The sequence below is a fragment of the Excalfactoria chinensis genome, chromosome Z (assembly GCF_039878825.1).
Source record: "Excalfactoria chinensis isolate bCotChi1 chromosome Z, bCotChi1.hap2, whole genome shotgun sequence".
Taxonomy (NCBI): Eukaryota; Metazoa; Chordata; class Aves; order Galliformes; family Phasianidae; genus Excalfactoria; species Excalfactoria chinensis.
Genome location: NC_092857.1, coordinates 39502177 through 39514335, shown reverse-complemented (window position 1 = coordinate 39514335; position 12159 = coordinate 39502177).

Below are 12159 nucleotides of genomic sequence, written 5' to 3'. Positions count from 1 at the left end.
ACCATGCCTTTCTCCTGCTTTTCCTCTCTCCATCTTCCATTAGCAAACAGCATCTCCAAGCTTTTCTTCCTGAAAAAATCACTGGTAAAAAAAAGAACTGGCAAGCTTGCTTTTCAATTTGCCTTGTTTATACAGCTTGATGCTTTAAAGCAGAAGCTCACCTAGCAATGACCTACGTCAGAAAAGCTCAACCTGCAGGGAAAAGTTATTTCTCTCTGTCGGCAGGCTTTGCACACATTCACAGATGCAACAGTCTGCCAAGATCTCGGCACAACTTTACTAATTGCAGAAATCCAGTTTATGCCCACCACGTTTTTCTCTCTTCTGAAACACTGTACTGCTGCAAGAAGCAATGATGCAAGTACAGAACCACAGAATTGGAGCTGGAAGGGACCTCTAGAGATCATTCCCCTGCTGGCCACGCTCCTTTAAATGCACCCCAGGATCCCACTGGCCTTTCTGGCCGCCAGGGCACACTGCTGGCTCATGGCCGACCTGTCACCCACCAGGACACCCAGGCCCTACTCTGCAGAGTTCCTCTCCAGCAGGTCACAACCCAGCCTCGACCGATACCTGCAGTTATTCCTTCCCAGCTGGAAGACTCTACACTTGCTCTTGCTAAACCTCATCTGCTTTGTTGTTGGCCCAGCTCTCCAACCTGTCCACGTCTTGCTGAATGGCAGCACGGCCTTCCGGTGTGCCAGCCACTGCTCCCAGCTTTGACTCATTGGCATACTTACCGAGGGTGGACACTACCCCTCATCAAGGTCGCTGACAAAGGCATTGAACAAGACCAGACCCAGCACCGACCCCCAGAGAGCATCGCCACTCACAGCTCTCCAACCACACTCTGCACCACCCTCTGAGCTTGGCCAGTCAGCCTGCTCTCAGCCCACCTCACCGTCCACTCATCTGTCCCACACTTTCTCAGCTTCATTACCAGGATGTCGTGGGAGACTGCATCAAAAGCATTGCTTAAGTCAAGGTAGACGACATCCACTGCTCTCCCGCCATCTGCCCAGCTGGTGATGCCATCAGAGAAGGCTAACAGGTTGGTCAAGTACAATTTGCTCTTGGTAAATCCATGCTGACTATTCCTGAAAGTCTTGCTCTTCTCCAATTGCTTGGAGATGCCATCCAGAACATGCTGTTCCAGCACCTCTCTGTGCTTCTTTATACCACAAAAGCTAGGAAAGAAGAAAATAGTTCCACATTAGGCATACATTTCAAGGAGGCTCCAGACAAGTGGAGACAGGGGAAAGCACTGGCAAGCCAAAGCAGGGCAAAATTTCCCACACTGCGTTAGCTACAGGGACAATAAATCATGCCCCCAAACTGCTTGCACTAGAACACCCAACCTGAAATCATAGAAGCTGCCGAGATACGAGTTTATCACAACCCAGAAGTCCTTTAGATCGTGCACTCCCTGGTGCAGTGACACTGGAGGATCAGAACCCTTGGAGAAAAGAACCGGGCCTGCTCAGCTCCTTCCCACCCTCCCAAGGAAAAGCAAACCAACCGCACCGCTGCCAGCACAACCCCACAGCACACAGCAGGGAACACAAACAGCTACCCAGTGCTCCCCTTCACTCCCAGCCTAACTACGAGTCCACCGGAGGATTCAGAGGGAAATCAATACAAAACACATGTGAGTGCACACAGGATTGCATAAAGCCGGGATGGAATTGCACACGCGTGTGTGTGTGCACAGGGCTGCACAGAGCACATCCCCCTATTGTCCACCCTATAGACATATCCCCCCCATATCAGAGAATCATAGAATGGCCTGGGTTGCAAAGGACCGCAGCGATCATCTAGTTTCAACACCCCTGCTGGGTGCTGGGATGCCAACCACCATACCGGGCTGCCCACAGCCACATCCAGCCTGGCCTTGAATGCCTCCAGTGATGGGGCATCCACAACTTCCATTCCCCCTTGTCCTATCACTATCCACCCTCATAAACTGCCCTTCCCCCTCCTGTTTGTGCGCTCCCTTCAAGTACTGAAAGGCCACAATGAGGTCTCCCCACAGCCTTCTCTTCTCTAGGCCAAACAAGCCCAGATCCCTCAACCTTTCCTCATAGGAGAGCTGCTCCAGCCCTCTGATCCTCACAGTGGCTCTCCTCTGGACCAACCCCAACAGCTCCACATCCTTCCCAGGCCTGGACACAGTACTGCAAAGAGGACCTCACAAGAGCTGAGTAGGAGGGGACAATCACCTCCCTCTCCCTGCTGGCCACCCCTTTTTCAGTGCAGCCCAGAACACACGTGGATGTATCTTTTTTCATACTTAGATTCCCATCTATGTACATATATAGACCACACCTACACCCCCACCATCTGCTAGAACTCCATATTCCTCCCCATAGCATCCAACAGCCCCCAGGAGCCCCATATCACCCTTAGGCCCCCACAACCCTCTCTCTCTCTAGACACCACCCCTTCAAGCCCATATCTGGCTTGGAAATTGGAGGATCTGGCCCATAATCTGCCCATATCCTCCAATAGCTCCCCACAACCCCTAAACACCCTCATAGCCCCCTAGAGCCCCTAGTCCTCCTATGGCCCACCACAGCCCCATATTCCCCCTAGAGTCCCCCTCAACTCCCTCTAGGTTTTTACAGCCCCTGCACAGCTCCCTACAGTCTTATATGACTACCTAGAGTCCCCCCACAGCCCCCTACTTTCCTACATCCCCCAGTGGCCCCCCCACATCCCTCTACGGCCCCTGAAGAAAAAACAAAACTAGAGCGGTGTAGTTAGAAAGAGACCATTGAAAACAAATGCAAAATGCACACCTGCACAGGCTCACAGGGAAAACTCCAAGAGAAGCAATCTACACAGAGAGATCCTTTCCCAGTGGCATTCCCCCAGTCCCAAATCCCCCTCTGGCCCCCCACAATCCCATATCGCCCTCTCCCCCCTCTCCCCCAGTCCCATATCCCCCTCTGCCACCTTCCCCCTAGTCCCAAATCCCCCTCTGCTGCCCCCCCGCACCATATCCCCCTCTCTCCCCCCCCTGCACCATATCCCCCTCTGTCCACTCCCCAGTTCCATATCCCCGCTCTGACCCCCCCCCCCCCCCCCCCCCCCGACCTATATTCCCCTCTGGACCCTCCCCCCCAATCCCATATCCCCCTCTGCCCCCCTCCCCCCCAGTTCCATCCCCCCTTCTGCCCCCCCCAGCCCTCTCCCCGCACCAGTGCCGTTCTCCCCGCACTCCGGCGGAGCTCTCCTCAGCACTCGCTGCCGTGGTGCCGGTTTCCGTCCCGATGCAGCTCGCACAGCCCCGGCTGCCGCGCCGGTCCCGTTCGGCCTCGGACCGGGCTGCGGGAGCCTCACTCTGCGTGGAGCCGCCCCTCCAAACGGCCGGGACGCAACGCTGGTTCCCGCGCACTGCGGCTCAGCCAATCGGAGCCGGCGGAGCTGCCGCTGCCCAATGGGAGGCCGGGGGAGGGGCGGACACCGGTCAGGAGCTGGGAGCCAGGAATGGCCGCGGGGGGAGGACGGAGGTGTGAGGGAGCAGCATCCAAACAGCAGGAAAAACAGCACTGAACGGCAGCACAAACCACAGACAGGAAGCTCGGGCTGATCAAGAGCAGCACCGGGATGCTAGAGATCGTTTGCTCCCATCCACAATGGCAGCACAGCTCCTGCTGCAGGAGTGCCTTAGGAATCCAACTCCATCACCACAGAGCAGAGATCAAGCAGGTCTGATCGTGGCGTTCCTGAGACCCCATTAGCATCAGCCCCTCCCCCTTGCGCCTGCGTAGTGAGTGGTGGGGGTGGGATGAAGGCTCATCGTCTTCCTCGCCTTCCACTTTTTCACTATTCAGCCGTACAGGAGATGCCCCTAATGGCTACAGCTCCAGGAGACAGCCAGCTGAAGAGATGATCCATTGATGTTATGGAGCCGTTTATGCTTTCATAACAGCCTTGCTATCACATGAATCACGTGTGTTTTGAACATGACATCTACGGATGCAGATGTAAGTTCCTCTCCAGTGACTGACGTGATTCTGTTCACTCCATGGCAAAGTCAAGGTACGTACATTCTGGAAATCTCAAACCGATGCTGTGAATCAACTTGGCCAGGCGTAAGTTCTTAATGTAATGTAAAAACGTGTTCTGTGCAGTGCGTTAAGCAATTACTTTTTCTAAGGCTATTTAAAGAAGTAGTAAAATAAATAAATAAATGGCTCGGGTGCCAGAGACATCCAAACTCTGAAAATCAAAAGTCACACTGACAGCATCAGAAATTCTTTCAGCTGCAGTTATTCAAGCCTTAACTTTCACCTTGGATTCTACTGAATTCCAGACAAGATCCTAGAGCTCCTGAACTATGGAAAACAACTAGGAAGGAATGCTGGAAATGGGACAAGGTGGGATTTATGTCATGTTATGTTATAGACACGAGTTCTAAAGCAGCATAAAATCCAAAGCAGCAGTGACGGGCCAGGGAAGCACAGAGAGAGGTATGTAGCCAGCAGTGCTCGCTTGGCAGGATTACAGAAGACAGCCGTGGAACCAAATGCTGAGTACCCTATGACACTACCCCTGCCACACAGCTGGAGAATTGCCTGCACTGTGCTGCTTTGCTGAGACTGAGGCTTGATATTTGGTGGGGAGGGGAAAGTGATAACAGTGGCTTTGCCCCCACCCCGTCTGCCAGCTGTTTCTGATGCTCGGAGAAGCAGCAATGGCATGCTCCCAGTGTGATTACTTAATCTTTTCAACATACAGATAAATGGAGTTTCCACACTCTTAAGACTAAGCAATATTTGATGCTTACATGAAGTAACTTGCTAAAGTGTGCCTAAGCAAGAAACTGAAAAGGTATTGAAGGTGCGAGATAACTGGAAATAACCTGTTAATTACAAAACTGTTGGATGCAACAGCAACATTCGCTTTTGTTTCCTGAGGGTGACCAGGAATTAGCACTTACTTAGCCATCAGTAACATGGTGTAGAGATCTCAGCCTGGGAGACAGCTCGTTGCACAAATGGCAGATGTTAATGCTCTCATGCCATGCAGCAAGCACAACATTGGTTTTTTGAACTAGGGTTTACAGCACCTTTCTGGGCATGTGATACTTACTGCATAAGTGATTACATCTGTCATGAGCAGCCTGTTTTGTATCTTGTCATGGATAGTTACCTGGTCTATTAGGTAATGATGCACTTGATAAGTACAAAGGTGTTAATGTCTTAATATTCTGTTTCTTCTCAGAATACTGACCAAAGGAATAAGTTTGATGTCAGCAGTGGAGAAGCTGTGGAAAAAGATTACAAAGTCTTGGAGATGGTGTCTCAGTAAGTATGCTGGGAGTGGGGGGGGAAATAAAGGATGCTTCTTTCTTGCAATTTGCCACCCTCACATCTGGTCATGTTACACAGGATGATAGTTACACAGGATCACGGAATACCGGCATCTTCACGATCTTGCAGTTCTTAAAACAGAAGTTTCTTGGACAATTTCTGCTCTGAGATAGAAATTCAGAGAAGAGAAACATTTATTTATTTATTTGTTTGTGTGCTTACTTACTAAATGCATGAAATAAATTAGTTGTTTTTAGGTTTAAAGCAGTGTTTTTAAATGCATCAATCCCCATGATGAATACAAAGAATTAGCTAGTCCCTTGCAAACTAAAGCAGGCTTTCTCCAATAGTTTGAATACTGATGTATCATCCTTTTAGTGAGTGGAAAGTATAGAGTGTTTAAGCAACAGGAATAAGTGTTTGTTCTTAAAGCATAGATAAGCATTTGAGTGTGAGGAGAAAAAAAAAACACCATTCCAGTGTGGGTGGTTTAATGTATATTTTAATTAATGAGTGTTTCCTGTATTTCTACTCAGTGGAGAAATGGCAGATGTGGTGTGACAGGAGAAATGTTCTTTACAGGAGAGTTAATAACAAAAACACCTTGTCTTTTTACTTAGTCCTTTTAAAGAAGGCGAAGGATGACTATACAAGGTTTGATCAGACATAAAAACACTTCAGCATTTAGTTCTGTTATTATCTTCCTTGCTGTATAACGTGGCTCTCGGTGTAAAGGCACAGAAGAAGGTGGTAGTTATAGATACATCTTGTATTTGTACGCCAGTAAGATTATTAAGTTATTGTTATATTCTTATAAAGTTCCTGATACCTTTCATAGCCTTTGTTAAATTAGGTTGTTCTGCCTCTAGAGCAGCTACGAATTTGAGAAGTGCCTTTGTGAGTCAGGAAAAGATCTGTAGCGTAGTATCCCATTTCCAGTGGGGAAAGAAAAGAACGGTGCAAGCATACATTTTTACTTCTCAAGCACTTCTACTGTCTCCATGGACTTAGCAGTGCATAGCTCTGCTTTATGGAAATGTATGTGATTTAGTGCTTAAAAAGGAAAACATATTTGCCTTAGGAGCCTTCCAATGTAAGATCCATAAGTACACAAGATGTATTATGTATTTTTCCAGGTCTAATGACATGGCTGGTTCACAAGAAGGCAGCAAAGAGAGTGTGCTGAAACCAGCACCTTTCAAAAGAGGCCGAGTGCAGAAACCCAAACCAAACCTAGAAAGAGCTGTTGCATGGAGAAAAGACCACGGACATGAAAAAGATCCTGAAGAGGACAAGCAGAAGGATATGCGTTACACCATGTGAATGAAAGCAAGGATTTGTGCCACAAAGATGTAAGCTTCTCAAGCAGCTGCATAGATGTATTTTTGCTGGGCAGTGGTAAGAAAGATTTACCACTTAATCTGTAAGCATAGTATTTGTGTGTCTTATTCCTTCCAGTTAATCTGAATTTTTCATACATTTGCTGACCTGTCTTGAAGGTACAGGTTCTTGATGTTTGATGTGATCTTAGTTGATCTTTTTCATGGCGTCCCTTACTTTGCTCTCGTTCTAGCTACTGCTGAAAACTAAATACAAGCATGTGAAATGTGATTGGAAGGATTCGTCTTGTCCCATGCCATCAACTGCCTGTTTGGTTTTTTAGAGAGTCTGGTCCTGAGATCCAAGAAGACAAAACTGTTACTTCATCAGTTCAGTTACTGAGGAGTCGATTCCATAGACCAAAGCCAAATTTCAGAACAACAAGTAGGAAGGAAGAGATGGATATAAATGAAGGTGTATCGCAGGAGGATGCCAACAAGAAGGAAAGTTTGATGCAGAGTAGTCATGAGTCTTGCGTCCCTCCAGATGCAGATGTAAGGCTTTTTCTTTTTTTTGTCAGTTGGATTCCAGCTTCTGAGTTTGTGAAACTGATAGAAACACTTGATGATGTAAAGAAAAGATAGATTAATCTTTTTAGAAACCATATATTTTTTCAAAAGCTGTGATTTTCTGTGTGGGAACTCTTGTACTTCCAGTTGTTTCTGACCTGAGGTGAACTTCATGAAATGACAGTGAAGAAATAAAAGTACTGAAAACATCTACTGAAACCTACATTTCAAGGTGTTTAGTTAAAGAAAGACATACGAATTTTTCTTGGGAAGCCTGTGAAATGATTAGGGAGCAACTAAAAGGAGATGGTCTTTTTGGACAGGAAGTGCTCTGAGGAGCGATTAGTACTGAGCTTAGTGGACATAAAGCTATCTCCTTTTTGGGTTTAGTACCATGACTTGCTTTTGCTCATATTTGTTTTTCCTATTTTTCAGAAAGCAGAAAAAAACTGTGAAGTCCTGCAATCATTGGAATCCTTAGGAAAGGCAGAGTCAGTTGGCCCACAGGATGTTTCTGAAAGCTCAAGTTTTAAGTCCCCAGACACACTTTCTGGATCAGAGTGTGGCAACATGGAGGCCTGTCTACCTGTAGATAACCTGAATGAGACCTCACGTACTAATGCTGGGTAAGGGTCTAGCTGCATTTATACCTCGACTAACAAGGAAGGCATTTTAAGAGGAAACTGTTCTGCTGATGGATTTCTAATTGACTAAGAATGTCTAATAAAAATTCTGAATGTTACTACTTGTAGATTTAACGCTAGTTGTATGAAAGCCCTAGTTACTGCTATGCTAAGCATCACATGAATGAATGTTTACTTTAGATTGAGAGAACAGTTTGTGCTGTAAGGGATCTTAAAGACTATCTCATTTCAACTGTTCTGCCATAGACAGGGATACCTCCCACTAGATCAGGATGTTCAGATCTGCTAACCAAACTAGCCTTGAACACCTGCCTCTAGGTGTGGGGCACCCATAGCTCTGGGCAACCACCGCTCTTCCAGGCTCCTGTGAAGTCTTTCTCTGTGTTTATTATATGCCCACTTTAAATATTGAAATGACTCAATGAGGTTTCCCCCCCAGCCTTCTCTTTTGCAGGCTGAAGGAACTCAGTTCTCTGTCTTTCTGCACAGGGGAGACTCTTGTGGCTCTGATCATTCTTGTGGTACTTCTCTGCACTTTCAGTAATAGATCTACATATTTCTTGTGCTGAGGACCCCACAGCTGGATGCAGTACTCTACATGGGCTCTCCTGAAAGCTGAGTAGGTGGGGAGAAACACCTTCCCCACCCTGTTGGCTTCTTTTGGATGCAGACCAGAATATGACTGCCTCTGGGCTGCAAGTGCATGTTGCCAGCTCGTATCCAGCTTTTCATCTCTTAAGCCCTTATCCACTGTGCTGCTCTCATTCAGGTCACCCTCCCAGTCTTTACAGGTGTTGGGCATTGCCCCAACCTTTCTGCAGGATGCTGTGCTGCACTTTGTTGAGCTTCACGAGATGCACATGGGCTGACTTCTTGTGGGTTGTCTGAATGGCATCCCTTCCTTCTCTTGTTTCAACTTCACCACTCAGTTTGATATCATCCATAGACTTGCGGAGGATACACGCAACACCACTGTCTCATTAATGAAGCTTTTAAATAGTATTACTCTCAGTATGGACTCCTGAGAGATGCTGTTTGCTACTGCTTTGCATTTGGACACTGAGCTGTTAACTGCAATTCTTTAGATACATCTATTCAGCCACTTCCAAATCCATCTAGTAATCTGCTCATTACATCCGTATCTCTCCAATTTAGAAGCAAGAGTGTTGTGGGGGATCCCTCCCCACACCGTGTTCCTTGATTTATTTTGCCCAATGGAAAGGTAGTGACTATAGCATACTTCCCTGACACCGATCAGGTGCACCAAAACAATTTATTAAATGTATTCTGAACAAGATTTTGCATATATATCTATAATCATATGTATTCTAAGCAAACAATGCACTAGCCTCAGGCTGATCAGTGTTCTGCAGGGGGTGGGGGGTGTAAATTTGGGTAGGAAAGGTTATATGACCTGATGTGTTCATTGCAGGGTGGGGACTGAGGTGGGGTGGTGTCTTGTAAGTGGGGGTTCTTAGGTTGGCTAGGGGGAGCTCTGAACGCCATCCTCTAGCATCCTGACTTGCATGATAAGTGGGGAAGGGGGTGGAGGAGGGAAATGAACTGTTACAAACAGTATGGGAGGAGCAATTGTTGAAAACTAAGATAAAGTTGTACCTCAGCATTTTCCATGTTGTCTGTTTGCAGATATCCTTGTCTCATTCATCAGAGGGAATGCAGTTTCTTTCTTACACATGTTGTTTGTGTACCCATTAGAATCCCTTGCCTGCATCAGCTTAACTTTCCTGATCCCATTCCTATGCTTCTGTTGGTATCCAAGTATCCCCAGGGTGTGTGTCTCTACTTCCACTGGCTGTGCATTCCCCCTTACATTTCAGTTGGACTGGGAGGTCCTGGCTCAGCCATGCTCTTCTCCTGCCTTCTGTGCCCACTTCTTGAACATGGGAATCAAGAGCTCTTGTGCTCCAAGAAAGATGTCTCTAAATATCTGCTGGCTCTCTTCTGCTTCTTTATCTATGACAGCTGTTTGCAGGAGAATCCCATTAACAATTAAGAATTTCACTTCCTTAAAATGTAGGGTCCTTACTGTACTGCTCAGCTAAAATCATGAATTCCACCAGCACTTAATCACTGCATTTTCTCTGTTTGGACTTTCCTACCACATGAACTAAGAAGTTATCCTCAGTATGCTGCAAGAGTCTCCTTGACTGCTTGCAGCTTGCTTTGACACTTTTCCAGTAGATGTTAGGGTGTTTAAAATCACCTGGCAATATTGGGGATTGGAAGAACTCTACATCAACGCCCTCCACCCAGTAGGAGACACCAACTACGTAGTTTTCTTGGTTGGTTTGGTCTCTAATTGTCACCCATACTCCACAGTGGCTGCTGGCTCCTGGCTTTTACCCATGCTACATTGGTAAGAAGACGCCTTCTATTGCAGGATCACTTTGCCATCTTGTTATTTGTGAGCATTTAGGAGTCATTAAGAATTATTTCTGTTGTGGAAGTAGTTAGTAGATGAATGCCTATACACATTTGCTGAAAAAAAAAAGGATTTGTGTGCGTAATTTAACACGCAACAGAACTTTGCATTTGTGTAACGTCTTTCAAAAAGCAAGCTGTGTTTTATAAAAGTGAAGCTGTGCTTTTTGATGACGTGCTTTTGTATTGAATTGGATATTGTTTGTTTGTTTCTGGTTGTCTTAGCACTGATAGAAAAATCCCAGCTCGAGGTGAAAGTAAACAAAGACCTCTTCAACCTGTCCAATTAGTGAGGGGCGGATTCCAGAAGTACAAGCCCAACTTGGGAAGAGGTGTTAGAAGGAAAGAATTACAAATACCAGAAAATAATGAGGATAAGAAATCTGAAGCGGATGACTTGGAGGTGCAACAAACTGAGTCTGCTCGTCAAGTGTCAGCCTTTGTAAGTATACTAAGAATGGCTACATTGCCTTCGAAAATGTGATTCCAAGTTACATGTTCTATCTTGGGCAGTTGTATTAGAATATTTAACGTTCATTCCCTGCTCTGAGAAAGGCAATAGAGCTCAAACAAATGATGTCTCACAGCTGCTTAGGGGACCTGATTTTTGTTTCTGAGTAAATATGATCAGATGACGATTTATTCTTTGAAGATTTATCAGTGTGGCATGTGTTTATTCACATATGTGTCTGGCACATTTGAATCTGAAATCTTTTAGGTAGTTGTTTTCAGATGCTATAGACACAACAGACTCAGTCAGTACACCAGGAAGTTGTGTTTCACAGAACTTGAGGAAAGAGAAATGACAGGAGTGTCTGGAATGAAACTGTTTTCATCTTTCATGTATTTTCTGTTTTAGTTTTAGATGCTACTAAAAAGAGAAAGGTGTAAGAAAGGGAATGAAAATTGGGAAAATACTTGTATTCAGAAATGATATGTATATATGTATGTAATGAAAGTCATATAGAAACATTTAACAACATGTTATGGATCCAATAAAAGAGTATGTTTTTGCTAACAGAAAACGTGAGAAAACAGTAGGTGCCTGCTTTGTTGAAGGAAAAAACCTGATGTATCAAATGTTATTTGTACCTGTCACTTTACTTCTGTCCATGATGCACTGAAATATAATTCATATATGTAGTTATCTATCTCAGAAAAGTGTGTTCATCTAGATAGGAAGGAATCTGTATGTTTGCATGTCTGCTATGGAATCACAGAAATGTAGGGGTTGGAAGGGACCTCTGAATATTAGCTAGTCTTAACCCTGTGCTAAAGCAGATTCCCTACAGTGAATTGCACTCAGGTGGGTTTTGGATGTCTTTCGAGAAAGTGACCTGACAACCTCTGTGGTCAGCCTATTCCAGGGCTCTGATGCTCTCAAAGTTAAATATATATATATATTTTCCTCATGTTGTACACAACTTTCTGTTTTCCAGTTTGTGTCCATTACCCCCTTGCTGGGCATCACTGAAAAGAGGCTGGCCACATCTACTTTGCAGCTTTCCTTTAGATATTAACAAGCATTGCTAAGATCCCTTCTCAGTCTTCTACAGTCTGAACAGTCCCAGATCTTTCATCATTTCCTCATACAGGAGATGCCCCAGCCCCTTAGTCATCTTTGTGGCCCTCCACTGAACTCTCTCTAGGACTTCCCTTAAACCTGTTCCTTAGGAGACTCTGGAAAACCTGATTAAGAATCTGAGTTCTGCAAATGGACTTTAACATACACCAGAATTATCATTCAATGGGTATTTCGAGGAAACATAGCAGGATTTGGTTGCAATTAAAGTTGTGAAGACTGGAGTCACTTTTGATGCCAGTCTTAGCCCTAGAGGCAGATTCTGTTCCTACTGAGAATTCTTT